Here is a 24,245-nt window from a genome sequence, read left to right on the forward strand (position 1 = left end):
TAATCTGCACAATAGCAATTAAAAGAGTTAACTAAGTATACTGACCATGAAGCTGGTGAATTTGAAGCCACTGAATTGGCAGGAAAACAGCCACCTGCTTCACTCCTATTCTCCCATGAAGGAGATCCACTGTCCTGACACAAATGGCTCACAGACCACCCCACTGCACATGAATATTGCTCTGAAATGTGCCAGCTAGCTACCCAACTTAAAGTTGTCAAGAAAGAAGGTTTGTACCAACATTGCGCATATACCACTGAGAGAAATATCACTGTACACGTTATTTATCCTAAAAGCCTGGAGTAGCTCAGGGTCTCAGGTGGGCTCTCCATTGGCCCAGCTCCTGTGAGCCATTTGAAACTTAGGGCCTACATTCAGTGGGTCACTCGCGGGCCCCTGAGGATGACTGAACATTCTCTGTCATCACAGCGTCACATACTGTGTAGTCTGGCAGCGATTCCTCAAGGATTATGGTCATCCGGTGGTCACCACAAAATAGTCTCATTATGTCTGCCATTGTTGACAGCAGTCTTTGTGTCCTGCCTGCCCACGGGAGTAGTGCCTGAGGATTGGAGGATAGCAGATTTATTCCATGGCTCAAGAAAGGTAATAAGGATAATCCTGGGAAATGCAGATCAGTGACTCTTGCATCTGTGCTGGGTAAGCTATTATAGAGGATCCTTAGGGACTAGAATTATGAGCATTTGGAGCAGTACAGATTTTTTTACAGATAATCAATATGGCTCTGTGAGGGGCAGATCGTGCCTAATGAACCTGATTGGGTTTTTTGAAGAGGTGACATGGAACTTTGGCTATGTGGATTCAGATTTGGCTTACCCACAGAAGGCAGAGAATGGTAGGAGACGGACACGTGTTCTACCTGGAGGTCAGTGACTAGTGATGCTCTTCGGGCTCTTAGTGATTTTTATAAATGAGGAAACAGAAGGATGCGTTCGTAAGTTTGCAGAGAACACAAAAGGTGATGGTGTAGAAGGTTGTCATAGGTTACAATGGGATAGAGACAGGATGCAGAGCTGGTTGGAGAAATGGAGTTCAATTTGGATAAGTGTGAAGAGATTGAGATACTTTGGGAGATTGAACTTGAAGGTGGAAACAAGGTTAATGACAGGATTCTTAGCATTGTGGGGGAATGGAGGAATCTTGGGGTCCATGTCTATAGATCCTTCAGAATAGCTGTGCAGGTTGGTTAAGAAGGTCAATGGTCTTTCGGCTTTCAGTAGTTGGAGGGATTAAGTTTGAGAGCCACAAGATTATGCGGTAGTTCTATAAACTCTGCTCAAACAACACCTGGAGTATTGAGTTTAGTTCTATTTGCCTCATTACATGAAGGATGTAGAAGCTTTAGATGGGGTACAGAAGAGATTTATCAGGATGCTGCCTGGATTAGTGAAAATTGTTCATGTGCATAGGTTCAGTGAGGTAGTGATTTTCTCTTTGGAGTGAAGGAGAATGAGAGAGAACTTGATAGAGATGTATAAGATTGTGAAAGGGGAAGACAGAGTTGACAGCCAGAACCTTTTTCCCAGGGTAGCGGTGGCCAATACCTGGGAGCATCTTTTCCAGGTGAATGAAGGAATATTTGGGGGGGGGGGCAGATGTCAGAGGTAGGCTTTCCATACAGAGGGTTGTGATGCCTGGAACGCACTGCAGAGGCGGTGGTAGAGACTGATTCAATAAGCACATTGAAGAGACTCCTAGACAGGCAAATGGATGTAAGAAAACATGGAGAGTTCTGGTTTATGTAGGAGGGAAGGATTAAATTCACTGTGGAGTAAATTTGCATTGGTCATCATGACATCATGGACCAAAGGGAATATAATGTGCTGTGTTGTTCTATGTTCTGTATGGCTGACTGGTCCTTAGTACTCAGACTGTGTTGGTGAGCAATTCCTGGAGCTCATTGGTGAATAGAAGACTTTGAACAAGCTGATGTAAGGAAGGACATCCCAGCAGGATGATCCTTTGTGAACTACGGACCCCAACCTGTGTTCACAGCGCTGGATGTGATCAGAAAATGCTGGCAAAATTCAGCAAAGGAAGTGGAAAGCGAAACCGTTAACATTCCATATCAAAGACCATTCATCAAATTGTGAAAGATTGATTAAAAAGATAATTTTAAGTTTTGGTGAAAGTGGCAGGAGGGATTTGGGATTTGCGGTGTCTGATATTATTTTGATTTCTGTTGACTATGATAATTTTATCCTAGAACACTCATTCTGACTTTTCTGACCAAGACAATGGATTTTTACCATGAGACCCAATTTCCAAGGACTTGCAAAATGTAGTTTTTAAAATTCATCTTATCAGTTGATAGTTTTGTTTTAAATTTTCAGCATTATTTAACATTAGTGTTATATCAGCCCAAAGCATTGTATCCGAAGAGATGGAAGTGGTCAAGTTGTACCCATCTTCATTTGCTTTTGTTCATTTTGATCAAACAGTTGTAGTTCACGTGCAACAATTATTCATCAGTTAGTTAATCAATTGAGTTATCCTCAGCTTTATAAACTAATCACAGTGGATTCTGGTTAATTGGGCCATCAGTTTATTGGGGCAGCCACTTATTTGGGACAATTCTAAAAAAAATAAAAACTAACTGAAAAAAGTTAGCGGGATTCACTTCATTTATTTGGGATGTGACACCACTTAATTGGGACAGGAGACAATTCCCAATGGTTCTAACCAGTATTAACTACATATACTTGTGTGGCTGTTAGAAACTACACCGGGCTTCAAGTGAACAGTTTTTAAATAGCGCCAGTATGTTCAAAAGGCAGTGACTTTTGTCACTGATAGTTGGCGAGAAATAAGCAGTAAGACAATTCAGAACTGATTTGCTCACTGCGGTTTCAAGCATTCAGGCTTGGAGATGCCAGAAACGGCCAGGAATGAAAGTGAAACAATTTCACTCCTTCAACAAGTTAGAACTGACAATGAATTTGATGGTATTGGAATCAACTTGAATGTTGCAATGAAAATGAAGATTTGAAGGTTACAATCGCTGATGGCATTGTATGAAGGAAGTCCATTATGAAGGCTTTAGTCTGCGTTGATTTTATTCATTGCATACACTGGATGAATTCTTCTGTCGATAACTATAAGGAACAAACATACAGTTTTATAGTACTGTAGTACTATTGGTGTTCTAATTTGTTCAATATTTCATTCAAATATGTAACTTGCTACTCAGTTCATCTTTTTTGTACCTTTTTAACTGTTTCCATGAAAGTTTGACTACTTAGGGCAGGCATATAATTGGGCCAAAATATACTGGTACCAATTTGTCTAAATTCATTGGAATCTACTATATTTATTGGTTCAGATAAATATATAAAAAGTAAAATATTGCCAATGCAGGAAATCAAATACATAAAAAGTTGGAAATCATCCGTTAAATCTTCTGTCAATTAAGAGTGGACTGGCCTACTAACGCAGAACCCTCAAAAAGTCTTGGTGGGTAACGATTTTGAAGGATTACACTGCCATCTAGTGACAAAAATAATTTTTACCTGTCAATTGCATTTGATTCAGTCATAGATTGTAGCAATCAAATGAGGTATGATGTCAATGTAATGTACTTTGTTGTATTTTCTGATCAACTGCAGGTACTTCACGTCTGTTATTCATGAAATAAAGGACATAATAATACCTGCATTAAATCCAAAAATAGAGGTCAAAGTCTGTAGTCCACTTCGTAAGGGTATGTTATGTTGATGAACTCTCTAGCTTCATTAGCGTTATTAAGTTGTCTTAATGGATTAACTTAGAAAAGACGTATGGTAAATGAATTTGGAATGAACGTGGAGTCACAAGCATCAATATATGGAACTTGTATCGCAGTATGTGTAGAGCGGTCAGCAGGGGGCGAGCTTCTGTGTCAAACAGTACCCAAGTGAAAGTCCATGTCTGTGAGATGCATACCCCAATGAGAATCAAGTTCTATGAAAGCAGTCCTGCAGGGAGAGTTAGTGTGTGAGGGACATTTTCCCCAGGGTAGAGTTAAAGGAAGTCCATCTCCTGCATTATAGTTGTGTGGGATTTTACAGCTCCAGTCTTCTCATTGTGTTTCCTAAGTCTCAGCTCCAGGTATTTCAGGGTCACAGGAAGTCAGTAATATAGTCAGAAATTTCTGCAGAACTTTGTGAAAGTACCTCTTTGTTAGGTTTTGTAACTTCAGAAACTAATTGAAAGAAAAACACAGGAGCCCGGGATTCTTGTTTACTTCGTTTTTCTTTGAGATGTTCACATATAACATGATGTAATGACGTATGCTGTTCTTGTACTTGGTACATATAACCCATAATGAATTAGGTAAACAAGCAAAGAATGCTTAATTAAATAATATATTCAGAATACTACTCAAATATTACTGAAATATTAAATACACTACACTCCTCCCTGCTTACCTAAAAACTCCAATGCAACATAGAATACATCTCAACTCAAAAATGTATCATATTACTCTGGTCATTGGTGATTTTATTTACACACACACACACACTCTTTAATACAACTACTCTATATAGACATCCACAGCATAGTATATTTTAAGTTCTCCCATTCAACCTAAAGATTTAATCACACTGGAAGAGTTCTTACTTATAGGAAAGGTGTCAACAAAATAGAGAGAGTTTGACATCAGTGGTGGGTAAATTAATGGAAAGTATTCTTAGAAATGGTATATATAATTATCTGGATAGACAGGGTCTGATTAGGAACAGTCAACATGGATTTGTGCATGGAAGGTCATGTTTGACAAATCTTATTGAATTTTTTGAAGAGTTTACAAGGAAAGTTGACGAGGGTAAAGCAGTGGATGTTGTCTATATGAACTTCAGTAAGGCCTTTGACAAGGTTCCGCACGGAAGGTTAGTTAGGAAGGTTCAATCTTTAAGTGTTAATTTTGAAGTAGTAAAATGGATTCAACAGTGGCTGGATGGGAGATGCCAGAGAGTAGTGGTGGATAACTGTCAGGTTGGAGGCCGGTGACTAGTGGTGTGCCTCAGGGATCTGTACTGGGTCCAATGTTGTTTGTCATATACATTAATAATCTGGATGACGGGGTGGTAAATTGGATTAGTAAGTATGCAGATGATACTAAGGTAGGAGGTGTTGTGGATAATGAAGTAGGTTTTCAAAGCTTGCAGGGAGATTTAGGCCAGTTAGAAGAGTGGGCTGAAAGATGGCAGATGGAGTTTAATGCTGATAAGTGTGAGGTGCTACACTTTGGTAGGACTAATCAAAATAGGACATACATGGTAAATGGTAGGGCATTGAGGGAATGCAGTAGAACAGAGTGATCTAGGAATAATGGTGCATAGTTCCCTGATGGTGGAATCTCATGTGGATAGGGTGGTGAAGAAAGCTTTTCGTATGTTGGTCTTTATAAATCAGAACATTGAGTATAGGAGTTGGGATGTAATGTTAAAATTGTACAAGGCATTGGTAAGGCCGAACCTCGAGTATTGTGTACGTTTCTGGTCACCGAATTATAGGAAAGATGTCAACAAAATAGAGAGAGTACAGAGAAGATTTACTAGAATGTTACCTGGGTTTCAGCACCTAAGTTTCAGGGAAAGGTTGAACAATTTAGGTCTTTATTTTTTGGAGTAGAAGGTTGAGGGGGGACTTGATCGAGGTATTTAAAATTATGAGGGAGATAAATAGAGTTGACGTGGATAGGCTTTTTCCATTGAGAGTAGGGGAGATTCAAACAAGAGGACATGAGTTTAGAGTTAGGGGGCAAAAGTTTAAGGGTAACAGGAGGGGGCCTGTTTCTGTGCTGTAGTTGTTATATGGTTATATGAAATGTTGAATAGTTTAGGACTTTATTGCCTAGAGCATAAGAGAATAAGGGGAAATTTGATAGATGTATACAAAATTATGAGGTTATAGACAGGGTAAATGCAAGCAGACTTTGCCCACTGAGGTTGGGTGAGGCTAGAATTAGAGGTATGGTGAAGAGTGAAAGGTGAGCTATATAAGGGGGTACCTTCACTCAGAAGGTGGTGAGAGTGTGGAGTGAGATGACAGCACAAGTGGTGGATACGGGTTCAATTTCAACATTTAAGAGTAATTTGATAGGTACGTGATTGGGAGGGGTCTTGAAGGCTATGGTCCAGTTGCAGGTCAATGGGACTAAGCAGATTAATAGTTTGGCATGGACTAGATGGGCTGAAGGGTATGTTTATGTGCTGTAGCTTTCTATCATCAGTACCGAGGAGGTAGTTATAAATTCTTGGCTAGTCAGTACTGGAGACGTACTCTACAAATTGTCACTGTAGGATGCAGCACTCGAGGTTGAGTAGGGAGATGAATGGAGATTGGTGAAATCTGTTCAATCTGGGTGTCTGCACTGGTGAGGTAGTTTTCTGCTGTGTGTAGGCATTACCACATTGAGCTGTGGCAAAATGAAACTGAACTGCAGAAGAACAAAGGGTTAAAAAAATTAGGTAATAACAATTTTGTTTATGATATGGAAAACATAGTGCCAAAGAAATAATACTGTTTGAGAGTGTTAAACTTGCTCCAGTATTTGTAAAATATTATGATTGTATGGTGTATTCAGAATGTATATCAAGATGCATTTCAAATAAGATATGTTATAAACATATAAATGGCTTATTTTCCCCCTTCCTTACCAGTCCCGATAGCAAGTCTCAGCTTGAAATATCGACTGTTTATTCCTCTCCATAGATACTGCCCGACCTGCTGAGCTCCTCAGTAGTATTTTGTCTATCTTGGTCTGGATTTCCAGCAGCTGCAGAATCCCTTGTGTCTATAAAGAAGTAATAGTTTACTATTTGTTTTCAAATCTCCTTTTCCTAAGATTGACCCATTTGTTTGGTCCTGTTGCTTAAGTAATAGGTTGTGAATTTGTTGCTCTGTTTGATGTATCAGGATATGAATTTAATTCAAGAGTGAATCTCATAACTATCAGATCTGGTCTTACTGTACTGCCAAGGAAACATGCATAGCATTGACCAATGATGCAAACACACAATGCTATGAAAGCTGGAAGTCTGAACTAAATACAAAATTCAGCAACTGTGCATTGTTGATGAAAAGTGAACAAGGTGTAACATTAGAGCCACAGGAGATCAAAGATGCTGAAAATGTGGAGCAACACTACTCATAAGTGCCTGAGGAACTCAGCAGGTTGGACAGCATCAAAAGAGGAAATGAATAGTGAATGTTTCAAGTCAACGCTAGAAAGGAAGGGGAAATAGCTAGTGTGATACAGAGCAAGATCTCTACTGTTCCAATTGCCTCCGTTCACCCACCTTGTTAATCTGCTCACGTCTTGCACTGTCTTCCCATTGGCTCCTTTCTCCAGCTCCCTCCCTTTATTCCATGCTCAGATTCCATCTTCTTCAGCCCTTTTTCACTCCCACCCATCATTCTCATTCTCTTCGTTTGTTTGCCTATTACTCCCCCCTCATCTCAATCCAGCAGCACTCTCTCTTCCCTTTCCCCTTGTTCTGTATTGGTTTACTTCCTTCTTTCTCTCCAGTTCGACTGAAGTGTCTTCACCTGAAATGTTGACTCTCCATTTCCCCCTATAGAAGCTGTGACATTATTGCTATCTCTCTCTCCTCTCTCTCTCTCTCTCTCTCTCTCTCTCCCTCTCCCTCTCCCTCTCCCTCTCCCTCTCCCTCTCCCTCTCCCTCTCCCTCTCCCTCTCCCTCTCCCTCTCCCTCTCCCTCTCCCTCTCCCTCTCCCTCTCCCTCTCCCTCTCCCTCTCCCTCTCCCTCTCCCTCTCCCTCTCCCTCCCTCCCTCCATAAATGACCCACCGAGAATCACCATCCTTTGCTGTTTTTATTGGAGACTAATAATGCTTCAGCAATACTTTGAAAAATGAAGGTGTGCCATTGACAAGGAGTGTGATTCTCTTAACACCGGTAACACGCACTATTGTAACAGATAATAATTCTGGTCATCCAGGTACAGTAGCAATGTCAGGACATTGCTTACAGCTATTTAGATGTTGAGCTATTTTTATTGCTTGTGAGTCACTAGTTTCCAGATAGTGCTAGTTCAGTGTTTAGAGTAGTTACAAGAAGAGTGTAAATGGGAAGAGCGGTATAGAGAGCTTGAAGTTTTCTTCATTGAGAGTGTCAGAACATCAGAGTTTGATGACATACTACTGATAGTATATGTGCCTTTTGAAATATATAGTGTCTAAAAAGCAGCAAGCTCCTTTGCACATTATATTAAAGTAGATGTGTTAGGATTGTAAATTAATATCCTGTCGTTGATTGGAGGTACTGTACAGATGCAACAGAAATGTTCCTGCACAGGTCAGGCGAGAAGCTTTGAAAACCCAGTCTCTATAACAGAGAGGTACTGCTTAGCGGAGTGGTCATGGTGGGAGTGGTCATCGTTGGAGTAGTCTGAGTCAGAGTAGTAAGGCTTTGGCTCAACAAGGCTTCAACAAGGACAGATGGAGGAAAAGAAAGTGCATAAGTTCATTCCTTATTTCTTATTTAAACCTTGAGAGAATAAGGTGTGTGTCTACAGAGCCAGTATTCTGCTCTGGATGTCAGATGTGGGATATCTGGGAGCCTTCCAGTCTCCCCGATGGCCACATCTGCACCAGATGCATTGAGATGCAGCTCCTGAGAGACCGTGTTAGGGAACTGGAGCTGCAGCTCGATGGCCTTTGGCTTGTTAGGGAAAGTTGAAGCAGTGATGGACAGGAGCTACAGGGAGGTAGTCACCCCAAGGCTACAGATAAATGGGTGACCGTCAGGAGAGGGAAGAGAGAACGTCAGATAGTGGAGAGCACCCCTGTGGTCATCCCTCTCAACAGTAAGTACTCCATTTTGAGTACTGTTGGGGGGTCCTGCCTAGGGGAAGCTACAATGGCCTTGCCTCTGGCACTGAGTCTGGCCCTGTGGCTCAGAAGGGTAGGGAACTGAAGCAGATGGCAGCAGTAATAGGGGATTCTATAGCTATGGGGACAGATAGGAGATTCTGTGGACACAAAAAGGAATCCGGAATGGTAGTTTGCCTCCCAGGTGCCGGGTTCCGTGATGTTTCTGAACATGTCCACAATTTCCTGAAAGGGGGAGGCGAGCAGCCAGAAGTCGTGGTACATATTGGTACCAACAATAGGGGAAGGACAGGGAGGAGTTCCTGAAAATGAAATACAAGAAGCTAGGAAGGAAGATGAGAAGCAGGACCCCAAGGGAAGTAATCTCGGGATTGCTGCCTGTGCCATGCGATGGTGAGGGTAGGAATAAAATGAAGTTACAGGTAAATGCATGGCTGAAGAAATGGAGCAGGGTGCAGGAATTCAGATTTTTGGATGATTGGGACCTCTTCTGGGGCAGGTGTGACCTGTACAAAGGGGATAGGTTGCACCTAAATCCGAGGAGGACCAATATTCTTGCGGGCAGGTTTACTAGAGCTGTTGGGAGTGGTTTAAACTGATATGGCAGGGGAATGGGAACCAGTAGGGTAGAGCTGAGGATGAGCCAGTAGATTTACAAGTACATGATGGATGTAATATGAATATAAGGAAGGACAAGCCAATGATGTGGTACAAACACAGCAAAGAGTTAAATTGTACCACAGAAGCAAAATTGAAAAGGGCAAAAATGCAGGACTAAAGGTACTGTATTTAAATACATATAACATTTGGAATAAGGTGGAAAAATTCATAGTGCTGTTACAGATTGGTCAGTATGATGTCGTGGGCATCATTGAGTCATGGCTGAAAGCAGGTCATAGTTGGGAGCTTAACATCAAAGGACAATACTTTGTTTCAAAAGGACAGGCAGGAAGGTATAGGCGGTGGTGTGGCTCTGTTGGTAAGAGATTGAATTACATAGGGTCAGAGAATGTTGAATCTTTGTGGCTGGAGTTAAGAAACTGCAAGGGTAAATAAAATGTTATGGGAATCATATGTAGGCCTCCAAATAGAAGCCAAGATGTGGGGTTGAGGTTGCAAAGGGAGCTGGAAAAGGCATGTAATAAGGTTAACGATACAATTGTAATGGGGGACTTCAATATGCAAGGGGATCAGGTTGGTGTCTCATCACAAGAGAGGGAATTTGTTGAATGCCTACGAGATGGCTTTTTAGAGCAGTTTGTGATACTAGGGGAAAGGCTGTCTTAGATTATGTGTTTAATAACTCAGAGCTTAATGTAAAGGAACTTTCAGGAGGCAGTGATTATAATATGATTGAATCCATACTGCAATTTTAGAGGGGAAATTACAAGTTTACATGTATCAATATCACAATGGAATAAAGAGGCACGAGAGACGAGCCCGGGTAGATTGGAGGAGGATACTGGCAGGATGACGGCAGAGCAGAGATGGCTGAATTCTTTGGGAATAATTTACAAGGTGCAGGATAGATATGTCCCACAGAAGAAGTTGTTCTCAAATGGCAGGGGTAGGCAACTATGGCTGACAAGGGAAGTTAAGGACTGCATATAAGGTTGCAGAAGTGAGTAGTAACTTGGATGACTGGGAAGCTATTAAAATCCAACAAAAGTCAACTAAAAAAAACTAGATAGGGAAAAGATGAAATATGAAGCCCAACTGGCCAATAATATAAAACAGGATACCAAAGGATTTTTTAGTTATATAAAGAGTAAAAAGGAGGTGAAAATTGAGATTGGACAACTGGAAAATGATGTTGGTGAGGTAGTAATGGTGGGCAAAGAAATGGCAGATGAACTTAATGGATACTTTATATCAGTCTTCTCTGTGGAGGACACTTGCAGTGTGTCAGGGAGCAGGAGTGAGTGCCATTGATACTACAAAGGGAAAAGTGCCAGGCAGATTGAAAGGGTCATAAGGTGGGTAATTCAGCAGGACCAGGTGGACTACATCCCAGTTTTAACTTTCAACTGAATTTGAAGATGAAAGATGAAATTCTGCATTAAGATATGGGCTGCATCATTAGAATATGAAAGGGACATTATGACACCCTCTACTGTTCCAAATAGATATAGCATTAAAATTAAAAGATTTATTTTGATATTCAATGTATACACTTTGTTGATATCCAGCTTTGGACTACAGTATGTAACTGTATTCGTATACAGTATCTTTGGTTCACATCGCTGGTGGTTCTGTTCTATTAGAGATCATTCTGATTTCCTATTAATTACTGTAAACCCTTTCTAGAAGGATGTGTCTAAATAGTTAGAAAGAAAATGAAATTTGTCCCGGGATTACTGCTAATGAAATCGTATTCACCCAATGATTGCAAAAGTTGAAGAAGATTGAAACATTTTGCCACTTTGCTTTTAGAGAATTTCCAAAATTTTCTGCACTGTACTGATATTAAGTAATTTCTTGAGGGTGGAAGTCACATGACTGTAGAATCCTTTAGGAAATGGAGGATGGAATCAGTTCAATCAAGACCGATTTGAATTTAATTCCATTTCCCTGCAATGATTTCATAATTGCATAATATATTTCCCTAACAGAAGTCTGTTATCTCAGTTTTCAGATTTTCATTGGGCAAAGCCTCTGCATGTTTTGGGGGAGGGGTGCTAGGTTTCAGCTAACCTGATGTCTCCTTGAATAATGTAGTTATAATTTTGCTTTGCCTTGTTTTAGAACCTCATCAAAGGAATTAATTTCTACTTACCCAATGAAATCCCCTAATCATCTTGAACACTTCATTTACATTACTTGTATTGTTTATATTATTACTGTTTTTACATTATTAGAAACATAGAAAACCTACAGCACAATACAGGCCCTTTGGCCCACAAAGCTGTGCCAAACATGTCCCTACCTTAGAACTACCTAGGCTTACCCATAGCCCTCTATTTTTCTAAGCTCCATATACCTATCCAGGAGTCTCTTAAAAGAACCTATCATTTCAGCCTCCACCACCACTGTTGCCGGCAGCCCATTCCACGCACTCACCACTCTCTGCATAAAAAGCTTATCCTTGACATCTCCTCTGAACCTACTTCCAAACACCTTGGGGAAAAAGCCTCTGACTATTCACCTATCATTATCTTGTACACCTCTATCAGGTCACCTCTCATCCTCCGTCGCTCCACGGCGAAAATACAGAGTTCACTCAACCTACCCTAATAAGGCATGCTCCCCAATCCAGGCAACATCCTTGTAAATCTCCTCAGCACCCTTTCTATGATTTCCACATCCTTCCTGTAGTGAGGTGACCAGAACTGAGCACAGTACTCCAAGTGGGGTCTGAGAAGGTTCCTATATAGCTACAACATTACCTCTCTGCTCTTAAATTCAATCCCACGGTTGATGAAGGTCAATGCACTGAATGAATTCTTAACCACTGAGTCAACCTGTGCAGCTGCTTTAAGTGTCCTATGGACTCGGACCCCAAGATCCCTTTGATCCTCCACACTGCCAAGAGTCTAACCATTAATGCTATATTCTGCCATCATATTTGACCTACCAAAATGAACCATCTCACACTTATCTGGGTTGAACTCCATCTGCCACTTCTCAGCCCAGTTTTGCAACCTATCAATGTCCCACAGTAACCACTGACAGCCCTCCACACTATCCACAACAGCCCCATTATTATGCTGTATTTATTATTAATTAAGTGCACTGCTAAGTGTGTTTTTAAAAGCTGTTGCTGTAATGAAAGGATCAATAAAGTATTATTATTACTAATATGTGTAGGGCAATAAAAGCCAAGTTTTTGTATCGCATTTCAAATCATGTCCCCATTAAAAACCTAGTGAGTAAATGCACTAGATCCAAATCCTTCCACTGACACTTAAGTTTTCAAAGTTCAAAGTAAATTTATTATCAAAGTACATGTATATCACCAAACACTACCCTGAGATTCATTTTTATAGGCATTTACAGTAAAACAAAGAAGTACAATAAAATTAATGAAAAACTACACACAATGACTGACAAATTGTGCAAGTACAGAAAAAAACAACTAATAATAATAAGTAAATAAATAAAACTGAGAACAGGAGTTGTAGAGTCCTTGAAAGTGAGTCCAGAGGTTGTGTTCAGTGTTGTGGTGAGCGGAGTTATCCACAACGGTTCAGGAGCCTGATGGTTGAAAGGTAATAACTGTTCCTGAACCTGGTGGTGTGGGACCTGAGGCTCCTCTACATTCACTCTAATGTAGCAGCAAGGAGAAAACATGACCAGGATAGTTGAGGGCTTGATGGGGGGAAGGAGGTGGGGAGTCCCAGATGAAAGATGCTGCTTCTTTCTTGGGGACACGTTCTTTGTAGATGTGCTCAGTTGTGGAAGGGCTTTTCCTGTGACGAACTGAGCTGTATCCATCTTTTTTTGTAGGCTTTTTAGTTCTTGTGCTCTGGTGTTTCCATACCAGGCTGTGATGCTTGTCAGGATACTCTCCACTGTACATCTATAGAAGCTCATCAGAATTTTAGATGACATACCAAACCTGCACAAACTTCTAAGAAAGTAGAGACACTGCCATGCTCTCTTTGAAATTACATTTACGTGCTGGTCCCAGGACAGATCCTCTGATATGATGATGTTTCTGATTCTCTCCATCTCTGATGCCATAATGGGCACTGGCTCATGGACCCCCAATTTCTTCCTACTGTAGGCAATAAATAACTCTTTAACTTTGCTGAAGTTGAGTGAGAGTTTGTTGTTGTGGCACCATTCAACCAGATTGTCGGTCTCCCTCCTCTATGCGGAGTCATCACCACCTTTGATTCAGCCAACAACAATGATTTCATCGGAGTTTTCTTCTGGTCCAATACATTGTACTAGCTATTATCTTTAATCTGAAATCTTGACTGTTTCTCTTTCTGCAGATGTTAATGTGTGTCTGCAAAATTTTCTATCTTGATTTCAGATTACCGGCATCAGATAGACTTAGTTTTCGCCATGCAATAATGTTTAGTTGGGAAATTCTCAGTACAAAACCATAGTGAGAAGTACTGTCCAGACACTCTATAGAAAATGTACTATTTTGTGTTGAATTACAAACTATTTTTTTGGCACCTTAAAGCAATACGCTGAAGTGATTGATGCCTATGGATCTGTAAACCAGTACAGCAAAGGAAAAGAACATTCAGGAAGAGCTTAAGTTTTTCAAAGAAGGAATATTCATTCTGCACTTTGTGTCATTTATAGTATTCATGCCTGGCATGGACATTAAACAAAGAGTATGAAAATTATTAAAGAAAAGAGACATGATTATCTACATAACTGTATGAAATGCTTGCAGATAACCATTATAAGGAAGTTGCATTAAGATTTCCAATGCTTAATGTCAAACTTAAATGTTCCAAATCTACAGACGAGTTCAGAATTCTAAATCTGACAGCTTATTCAGAGCAGATTAATCTTGTTCAGATCCCCAGGACTTGCACTGGAGAACCACTCCTCAGATGTTGCATTAAGTTACACTTGAAAGCCCATTGGCTAAAGTGGGGATTGTAGCCTGTAGACAAAGTGAAGCAAGAAAGATAAGTTCCTGTTCTTCCCCAATTATTTTGTCTTAGTTTAATGTTTTTACTATAGATGTGATCCTAACCATCTTTACATAATATTAGCTTTCTAAAAAAATGCTTAATTTTCAAGTATCAGAGGAATTTGAAAACCCTTACATGACTATTTGGAAAACAGAGTTTGGGACTCTCCTGGTTGTTAAACCTTATAGTGCATCTGGCGTTGAAGTGCTATAGTGCTCCATTGGAGACTACGCTGTGGTTTAGATGACACACTGGAATCCAGGACACTGGGCCTGCACCAGTGAGATCCAACTGATGTAAGCTACACAGAAAGTACCGTGGTCACAATTAATTACAGCTGAGAGTTTTCTTTACTTTCCATGGAAATTGCATTAATTGGACAAGTCCCAGGCCAATATATCCAGTTTTAGGAAATCTCAGTATTTTTATTACTACTTTATTACTAAGGCAGCTTTTAAAACAAAACACACTTATAAGCAAATTATCTTTGATGGTTCCCATTAAGTCAAATTAAGGTTTGAGGTCATGTACAGAGCTCCTCAAGGGGTATTCAGACACAGGCATGGAATCAGCTCTGTAACTCACCCATTCCCTCCAGAGCAACAAAAGCCATTTAGAAAGAGTTGCTGATTATTTGATTGCCTTAACGATTTTGCAAAAAAATACCCCAACTGCAGTCATTGAGTGCATAGGAAGTTAAACCATGAGGCTAGTGCTATTGATGAATTGTTCAAAAGTATTCAGGCAATCTGTCCACTTGGCAGCGAGAATTGAAGTGGCCAGCATTATTCTATATGTTTGTTCTGTTGGTCATTCAGCACTGATAGCGACAATTGGCATTGATGCACCCACTCACTTGCTGTCACTACTGAAGGATCATTTACCCAAAACATTACCTCTTTCTAGTTCTCCACAAATATTCTTGACCCATTGATTACACTCGAGAGCAATTTTTTTAAGAAGTGTTGCTTCCTCTGAGTTTTTTAAAATTTATTATAGACTGCTTGAAGTTGAACACAAATGTAATTTAAAACTACTTGTATCACGTAGAAATTTGGAGAAACGAAATTAAATTTTATTGAATATAATGCATTTAATTACATAATGTTGCTGGCACTTTGCAATAGTTCAACTAAGCTAAAAATGCTTTATTGATGATTTTCATTTGTACAGTGTTTGAGGCTTCTGGCTTAAGTGTCCAACAATAATCAGCCAGCACTGGTGGATTCCAGTTGCCGTGATACCGTTTCTCCATGACCACAATGTTCAGTAATGCCCTTTCACCATGCTCGTCACTGACAGCACCAAGATTTGCAGGAAAAAGTCTAAATGTGAATGCAGAAAATATATTGTTAGTGACATGTTGCATTTCAATGGTTTTGTATGCTTGAAGCATTTTGCCAACCAGCTGCATGTAGTTTGGTGCTCTACAGTTGCCAAGAAATTTTTCAACAATATCCATGAATGCCTTCCAGGTGATTTTCTCTGGTCCCACTAGAAGTTTTTCGAATTGCATGTCAATAATGTCTTTCCCTTCTCCAGGTCTATATCACGATTGCCAATCACCTTTCCAGCTCTTAGCTTCATCCCACCCCCTCCGGTCTTCTCCTATCATTTCGCATTTCCCCTCCCCCCTGTACTTTCAAATCTCTTAGTATCTTTCCTTTCGATTAGTCCTGACGAAGGGTCTCGGCCCGAAACGTCAACAGCGCTTCTCCCTATAGATGCCGCCTGGCCAGCTGTGTTCCACTAGCATTTTATGTGTGTTGTTGTTTGAGTTTCCAGAATCTGCAGATTTCCTCGTGTTTGCTCTAAATTCACTACTGCGAAGCCTCTGCCAGCGATGCCTACACTGAAGAAGTTTAAATCTTCTCTTTGATGGGAGTTCAGTGAAACCCTCTCTCACTGCTCCCCATCTATAATTCCTTCGGCCCTTCAACTTTTCAATCATATTTTGACCCAGACCCGTTATTACAGCCATATATCCTTCCTTGGAACGTGTCTCCACCGCTAACTGACTCCAGTTGGCTTTGGGATCCATTTTCGAGCTTCTCAATTTGGACCTTCTGAGGATCCCAGGTACTCACATTTAATTGACTCTGCCTCCCGTTGTTTCTCCCGTCGAGCTCTGAGGGTGACACTCTCCGCCATGAGAAGGTACCTGGCGAACCTATCACAATCCCTTCCACGCCTCCGGGACACGTTTCTCTCCGTTTGCAATGGACCTGTTCGTTATTTCATCCTCTGTCGGATCCACGCGTGCAATCACCATTTCTTTGACTTTATCACGTCCTGCAAGGATCGCAAGATCTTCCATCTGCAGACCCCAGAGCACGGACTTCATATCACGACCCCAGGCCTGGCCGTCGATCTCGGCTGCCCCAGCAACCCAGGGCATATTGAAAACCTGGACTCCAGCGCCAACACTGCATGTTCCAACAGCCATGGATTGGCCTCGGCCGTCAATCTCGGCTGCCCCAGCAACCCAGGGCATACTGAAAACCTGGACTCCAGCGCCAACACTGCATGTTCCAACAGCAATGGATTGGCCTCGGCCGTCAATCTCGGCTGCCCCAGCGACCCAGGGCATATTGAAAACCTGGACTCCAGCACCATCAACACGGGTTCCAATGACCATGGACAGCTTCAAAGCGATTGTGCAACCACCAACTGCGACTCCAGCCTTGAACTCCAGGCCGAGTCTTCACGTGCTGCGATTGCGACTCCCATCTCCCCTTCCCCCACCACCACCCTGCAATCCCCTCTCCCTCAGATCCCATTGTCAGCTCCTGGGCCCTCAGAGGCTCCATCTTCCTCTCACCCCAACCCTCCCCTCTCCACTGACACTACCAGCCTCCCTCCCCCCTCTGATCCCATCTCTCATCCGTGCCGGGTCTTTACCATTCCCTCCAACCTTCAACTCTCTGAGTCAGAGCGCTCTGTCCTCAGTAAGGGCCTCACCTTTGTCCCCCTTCGCCCACACCTCAGTGAGTTCCGCGTATGCCAATGCGCTGAACTCTTCTTCCGCCGGCTCCGTCTCCGAGCTTACTTCCTTGACAAGGACTCTCCTACCCCCACCGATGACGCCTTCTCCCGTCTTCAACCCTCCTCCTCTTCATGGACACCCCGCTCTGGTCTTCTGCCTGCTCTGGATCTCTTTATTGCTAATTGCCGATGGGACATCAACCATCTTGACTTCACCACACCCTGTTCCAATTCCAACCTCACTCCTTCCGAACGCTCTGCTCTCTGCTCCCTCCGCACCAATCCCAACCTCACTATAAAAACTGCTGATAAGGGGAGAGCTGTTGTTGTCTGGCGTGCTGACCTCTACCTGGCCGAGGCACAGCGACAACTCTCTGATACCTCCTCTTATTTACCCCTTGATCATGACCCTACTAAGGAGCACCAGGCCATTGTCTCCTATACCATCACCAAACCTTATTAGCTCTGGGGATCTCCCATCCACTGCCACCAACCTCATAGTTCCCACACCCCGCACTTCCCATTTCTACCTCCTACCCAAGATCCACAAACCTGCCTGTCCAGGTAGAACTATTGTCTCAGCTTGCTCCTGCCCCACTGAACTCATTTCTGCATACCTTGACACTGTCTTATCCCCCCTTGTTCAATCTCTTCCCACCTATGTTCGTGACACTTCTCATGCTTTGAATTTTTTCAATGATTTTAAGTTCCCTGGCCCCCTCTGTCTTATTTTCACCATGGACGTCCAGTCCCTATATACCTCCATCCCCCACCGAGATGGTCTCGAAGCTCTTCAGTTTTTTTTGGATTTCAGACCTAACCAAATCCCCTCTACCACCACTCTCTTCCGTCTAGCGAAATTAGTTCTTACTCTCAATAATTTCTCCTTTAGCTCCTTCCACTTCCTCCAAGCCAAGGGTGTAGCCATGGGCATCCATATGGGTCCCAGTTATGTCTGCCTTTTTGTTGGCTTTGTGGAACAGTCCATGTTCCAAGTCTATACTGGTATCCATCCCCCTCTTTTTCTTTGCTACATCGACGACATTGGCACTGCCTCTTGCACACATGCTGAGCTCGTTGACTTCATTAACTTTGCCTCCAACTTTCACCCTGCCCTCAAATTTACCTTGCCCATTTCCGACACCTCCCTCCCCTTTCTTGACCTTTCTGTCTCCATCTCTGGAGATGGCCTATCTACTGATATCTACTATAAGCCTACAGAGTCTCACAGCTACCTGGACCATTTCTCTTCCTACCCTGTCTCTTGCAAAAAGGCTATCCCCTTCTCACAATTCCTCCATCTCCGCCATATCTCAGGATGAGGCTTTTCTTTCCAGGATGAAGGAGATGTCTTCCTTTTTTAAACAAAGGGGCTTCCCTTTGTCCACCATCAACTCTGCTCTCAAACGCATCTCTCCCATTTCCCGAACATCTGCCCTTACCCCATCCACCCACCACCCCACTCGGGATAGGGTTCCCCTTGTCCTTATCTACCACCCCACCAGCCTCCAGGTCCAACATATAATTCTCAGTAACTTCCGCCACGTCCAACGGGATCCCACTACCAAACACATTTTTCCCTCCCCCCCCCCCTTTCTGCTTTTCGCAGGGATCGCTCCCTATGCGTCTCCCTTGTCCACTCGTCCCCCCCCATCCCTTCCCACCAGTCTCCCTCCTGGCACTTATCCTTGTAAACGGAACAAATGCTACACCTGCCCTTACACTTCCTCCCTCACCACCATTCAGGGCCCCAGACAGTCCTTCCAGGTGAGGCAACACTTCACCTGTGAGTTGGCTGGTGTGGTATACTGCGTCCGGTGCTCCCGGTGTGGTCTTTTATATATTGGTGAGACCCGACGCGGACTGGGAGATCATTTTGCTGAGCACCTAAGCTCAGTCCGCCAGAAAAAGCAGGATCTCCCAGTGGCCACACATTTTAATTCCACGTCCCTTTCCCATTCTGATATGTCTATCCATGGCCTCCTCTATTGTCAAAATGAATCCAAACTCAGGTTGGAGGAACAACACCTTATATAACGGCTGGGTAGCCTCCAACCTGATGGCATGAACATTGACTTCTCTAACTTCCGTTAATGCCCCTCCTCCCCTTCTTACCCCATCCCTGACATATTTAGTTGTTTGCCTGTTCTCCATCTCCCTCTGGTGCTCCCCCCCCCCTTTCTTTATCCTGAGGCCTCCCGTCCCATGATCCTTTCCCTTCTCCAGCACTGTATCACTTTCACCAATCACCTTTCCAGCTCTTAGCTTCATCCCATCCCCTCCGGTCTTCTCCTATCATTTTGCATTTCCCCCTCCCCCCACTACTTTCAAATCTCTTACTATCTTTCCTTCCGGTTAGTCCTGACGAAGGGTCTCGGCCCGAAACGTCGACAATGCTTCTCCCTGTAGATGCTGCCTAGCCTGCTGTGTCCTACCAGCATTTTGTGTGTGTTATTTAATACTGTCTTGCTTGATTTGTGGACTAACAAAAATGTCTTCCTTAACCTTGGCAATATTTATTCCAGGAAATGTTTGTCTCAAATATCAAAAACCTTCACCTTTCTTGTTCATTGCTTTCTCAAAAATTTTCATAAGCCCCTGTTTTAAATGAAGAGAAGGTAAAAAATATCTTTGTTGAATCTACATGTAGCATATGTGCCACACTTTTCTGACCTGGAAGCAACTGCTTACAGAGTGGCCAATCATTTTTAATGTAATAAGATTCTTTAGCACGGCCATCCCATTCGTAAATGAAACAACAGTACTTGGTGTATCTGAGCTATATTCTTAATAGCCGTACTTCTAAAACCTGTCTGGCCGTGCAGAATCTGCTCTGTCAAATCATGTCTGGACAAGATAGAAAACTTTAAGGTTTACACTGTGGGCAACATTTTGACCGACTTGAATTATGAATTGAAATAACAAATACAAGCTATTTTAAAAAAAAACAGTGCTTGATAGGGAAATTTCCTGGTGATTTTCATCATCAGCAGCCCAAAATACATAAGATACACCCAAAAGTGTTCAGGAAGCAAAACCTTTGTTATCCAGTGTTCTGTTTAAATTTTGGTTTTTACTTCATTTCTGCTGATTGGAGTCAGTCTCAGGCTGTCCAAATACACAATTCCACAATAATTACTACCACGAAGAACTTCACTCAACTGAAGTGAAGGATTACTTTCAATGGAATGTATTGAAGCCAAATATTAACTTTCCTGTTACATACCCTGCTTTAAAACAAAAGGATGTTTTCTATTGAATCTGGATTCTTGCTGAATGTCAAATCTTAACATTGGAGGTTAACTTGGAAAACACAGCTGGGCTCCATTCTAAATCACGTTGAGACCAAACACCAGCTAACAGCTGTGTTTCATTCCCTTACCTTTATTGTGCTTTGCCCAGCAGCCTTATCCTACTTTGGTTTTATCTGTTTTATGTGAGATTTGCAGAGAGTGATCAGCTTATTGCAGTTCCAGCCGAGAAATTGGACGTGTGGTTAATAGAGTGATTGCTTCAGTGCCAGTCTGACCTCAGCTGAATGAATCAATTGCTGGTTCAGATGCAGTCGGTTGGTTGGGGGCTGATGAATTCCAGTTGATCAATTCAAGCAGGGGGATGGGGGGAACATGTGTGATGAGGAGTGCAGCCATTTGCAGTTTTGTTTGGAGCTAAGAGAAATGCTTCTGTTCTAGGGCTCTATTGAAGTATAATTTAATAAAAAATTATTGCCAATTTTGAAATGTGTCTTTAAAGGAGATCTGATTAATCACTCTAAAGCTGATATAATAAGGTGAAGCAGTACACACAAAATGCTGGGGGAGCTCAGCAGGCCAGGCAGCATCTATGGAAAAGAGTACAGTCAACGTTTTGGACAGAGACACTTCATCGGGACTGTTTACTTCTTTCCATAGTTGCTGAGTTCCTCCAGCATTTTGTGTGTGTTGCTTTGATTTCCAGCATAATAATAATAATAAGTACTTTATTGATGCCGAGTGGGAAATTCTTTCGTTACAGCAGCAACACTTAAAACCACACCTAGAAGTGTGCAGACCAAATTAATAATAAAGTAGAGAATATTAATATATACAATAATATTAGAATCTAGCTTATGCAGATTTTCTCGTGTTTATAGTGAGGTGAAGTTTGCATTGCCATCCTCTGCCCAGTTGAACTCAAATGCCATGTTAGGGCCCCATCTATATATTTATCGCATAAAATACAGTCAAGCAGGCATTTTTTAAAAAAGATTATTTGTGTATGCGATCAAAATTTTTTTTAAAAGCCTGGTAATTCAATAAGATGAGCTGTTTGTATTTATTATTGTGCAAGTTGATTCAGTTTCCATTCTCAAGTGAAACATAAAAACAAATTCAGTGTCAGTTAGCATCACTGTAAATTTGTCCAGGCCCTTTAGAATCAGAATCAGGTTTAATATCACCGGCATTTGTCGTGAAATTTGTTAACTTTGCAACAAGAATACAATACATGATAATATAGAAAAATATAATTAAGTAAATCAATAACCGTTAAGTATATACATGTATGTTAAATAGTTAAATTAAAAATCATTCAAAAACAGAAATAATAAAAGTAAGTGAGATAGTGTTCAAGGATTCAATGTCTGTAAATGAATGAGATGGCAGAGGGGAAGAAGCTGTTCCTGAATCACTGAGTGTGTGCCTTCAGGCTTCTGTACCTCCTACCTGATGGTAATAGTGAGAAGAGGGCATGTCCTGGGTGATGGGTGTCCTTAATAATAGATGCTGCCTTTCTGAGGCACCATTCTTTGAAGATATCTTGGATACTACGGAGGCTAGTACCCAAGGTGGACCTGACTAATTGTACAACTTTCTGTAGTTTCTTTCAGTCCTGTGCAGTAGCACCCACCACCCCATAGCAGACAATGACGCAGCCTGTCGGAATGCTCTCCACGGTACATCCATAGAAGTTTTTGAATGTTTTAGGAGACAAATCAAATCTCAAACTGCTAATGAAATATAGCCACTGTCTTGCTGCTTTTATAGCTGCATCTTTATGTTGGGATCTGGTTAAATCTTCCTAGATCTTGACTTCAATGCTCTGCTGACAATTAACCTCCTGGTTCACTCATGGCTTTTGGTTCGGGAATGTGCAGCAAATTTTCATAGGCACAAACTCATCCACACAGGTTTTAATGATACTTCAAGATTAAATCAACTTTTTGTTCAGACATTATGTCCTCAGTGGAGCTGGATGGATTTATGTTATTTCGCAGGCACTGCTCCTTCAGGAGCTTCGCAGAGAATGGGACCTTGTTGTCCAGTGTGAGGTTGGACTGGGATGTCTGCCAGGTGAATTATTAATGTCATCCTTAGTCCTACCATATCTTGATCCCAAGGAAATTTCTACCATCCCCTTCCATGCCTTTGGTTTCCACAGGAGATGTGATTGCTTAAGTTCCAGACCCTTGTCTGGCACACTCCTACCCAATAAAAACTGTCAGTTCTGTTTTATTCTCCCTTTCCTCTGAATCTCTGATTATTGTTCCTACTCGATCTTCTTCCCGATCCATATAAACAGCAGCATTCCAACGGTCCATACTGGTCTCTGAAAACAATGTCAGCAGGTGCACTTTAATTCCCACGGTCTCTACTTACCCATCCACCACTCTTTTTTTACCTCGTAAACAATCAAGTGATGTGTGGTCAGTACATAAAAGTGGGGTAAAAGCTCGGTCAGGATGCATTAAATGGCAAATTAAGCACAAAGGGTCCAAGAACTCCACCTGCTCTCTCTTGCTGTTGAATAGCCTGACCTTCATCCTTCAATCCTCCTTTCAGACTTCTCTAATGCATCCCTTCATCTTTTCCTGCTGTCCCTCCCTCTCTCCTTCCATTTCTTACGTGCCCCACTATATTTCCCTCACCTCTCATTCTCTTTCCTTTTGTCATTCTCTCTCCTTCCTCAGCCTTGCCTTTCATTCCATTCCACTCTGACTTTCCATCCCCTCTCTCATTCTCTTTCCAACTGCCAACACTCTTCCAGTTCCTCTGTCCACTGCACCCTGTTATGCCTCCCTTCTTCCCTCTCCCCACCTAGAGCAACAGCCAGATGTAAGCCTTTGACTGTTGTCTGGGAACTTGGGGGATGTCCGTGAGCAAGACTTGTCAATGCAGCATTTATGACTCAACAGGAAGAATTTCTTCCAACAGTTCTGGAAAATCCTCACTGGGAAACTTGTGCCAGTTAAGTTTCAGTTTACTTTTATAGATAGCAATGATTTTGCAGTGTCTCTGCTGACTGTAAAATCCGGGTGGCTCGGTCTTTCCTGACCCGGAACTTGACCTTTGTAGCAAATTTACTAAGGGAAGTAGGGTAACCCATAGTAATGATATGAGAAAGCCTATTTCCCTTTGAAATAAAGGCTGCCCCAGCTAGTGTGAGATTGTCAGCATCCCAAACTAAAGCACGTCTCCCATCGTGCCTCATGAAAGAAGTCCCTTACCCTGTTTTACACATTGTCCCTGTTCCCCATAGCCCTGTGTCTGTCATCTCCCAGTTCATCTAAACTTTAATTTCACAATCTCATGCTTATTTTAGAATTTGCAAATTTTCGGAAGTTTATTTTTTAAAATTTTAATTTATTGAGATACAGTGTGCAATAGGCCATTTTGTCCCTTTGAGCCATACTGCCCAGCAATTCCCCAATATAGCCACAGCCTCATCATGGAAGAATTTAGAATGACCAATTAACCTACCAACCAGAATGTCTTTAGAATGTGGAAGGAAACTGGAGCACCTGGAGGAAACTCACATGGTT

General features: G+C 42.0%; 1 protein-coding gene across 5 annotated transcripts in view; it reads left to right on the forward strand.

Annotated features, from left to right (window-relative positions):
- tll1 (tolloid-like 1) overlaps positions 1 to 24,245 on the forward strand; it is a 393,309-nt gene that overhangs the window by 357,343 nt on the left and 11,721 nt on the right. The window lies entirely within an intron of this gene.

The sequence above is a fragment of the Hypanus sabinus genome, chromosome 3 (genome assembly GCF_030144855.1).
Source record: "Hypanus sabinus isolate sHypSab1 chromosome 3, sHypSab1.hap1, whole genome shotgun sequence".
NCBI classification, from domain to species: domain Eukaryota; kingdom Metazoa; phylum Chordata; class Chondrichthyes; order Myliobatiformes; family Dasyatidae; genus Hypanus; species Hypanus sabinus.